The sequence below is a fragment of the Cyprinodon variegatus genome, unplaced genomic scaffold (genome assembly GCF_000732505.1).
Source record: "Cyprinodon variegatus isolate N-32 unplaced genomic scaffold, C_variegatus-1.0 Scaffold257, whole genome shotgun sequence".
NCBI lineage: Eukaryota > Metazoa > Chordata > Actinopteri > Cyprinodontiformes > Cyprinodontidae > Cyprinodon > Cyprinodon variegatus.
The window spans coordinates 338,437-339,641 of record NW_015150710.1 but is presented as its reverse complement, the minus strand read 5'-3'; positions in this window follow the sequence as shown (position 1 = coordinate 339,641).

Here is a 1,205-nt window from a genome sequence, read left to right as displayed (position 1 = left end):
CTTTAGTAATGAAAACTTTGTTTTATTTTTCCCAAATCTTAAAAAAAGCTATTGATTCAGAAAAGCGATAATACTTTTTCCTCCTCTGCCTTTGATCAATGGTTATTTCTTTTTTTTTTTTGTTATTTCATCAAATTTTAAGCAGAGAAAACTTCAAATTCGCATTCGTTGGTAAATCTTAGAAATAGCAACAACAAAAATCAGAGTAGAAATTATTACAAACTTAGATACAATTATTCTATTATTCTGTTTCATTAGATTTTTTTTAGGACACTAATTTTGCTCCATATTGCAGAATCTTTGCCCTTTACTCCTCTAATCCTCAGGAGGAGAAGGAGGAGGACCTGAATCCTCTCCATCCTCCCCTCCCCCAAGCAGAGTCACCCTTCCCCCTCATCTTCACCACAATGGTGAGTCCCCCGGTGATTGGGAATCAGGGAGTTGTGTGTGTGTGTGTGTGGGTGTGGGGGGGGCGTCTTACTGCTTGGTCCCAGTTTGCGTCTTTTGAAAAACCAGCTGCTCTCCACTCAGCCTGAACTCAGGTTCAGCTTCTAGAATTTAAATCAGAGAATTAATCAAGCAGGCAGATATTCACATTTCTATTGCCTCATGAACTCCGGTTCTGTTTCTGTTTCATGTTATTATAAAGATTTTTTTTTTTGTTCATCCATGTTTCATATAAAGTTGTATTTTTTTCCTCATATGCACCTTCTTGCATGTTAATCTTCCAGCCTGCCTGATATTATTAAGTCATTCCTCCTCATTTGATGTTTCCAGCTATAATTTTCCCAATGATAAAAACCTTTTGGGTTTTTCGATTTCCGGCAACAGCAAGAAAGTATTTTCTATTAATAAATTTATTTATTCCTCACTTGAAAATCGTATCCTGTATTTCTGCCAATGATTTATACAAAAAGGACACTTAGGGCAAAATTAGGTCTAGTGTGTGCTTGGCTCTAATTTCTTTTCTTTTTTGACTCCGTCACCAAAGAAGATGTTCTATTCCTGAAATGGGTCAGTGGTCAAGGGGAAAGACCTGCTTTTTTTTTTTTCAGAAGCTGGATATAAAGACTAGAAACTGATAAAAATGTTCTAATCATGAGCATTTCAGCCCTTTACTATTTTGGACCTGAACGCCTGTGAATTTTCAGTACCAGTTTCCTTCAGGTATTAACCCTATAATGCCAAATGTATCATATTTGATA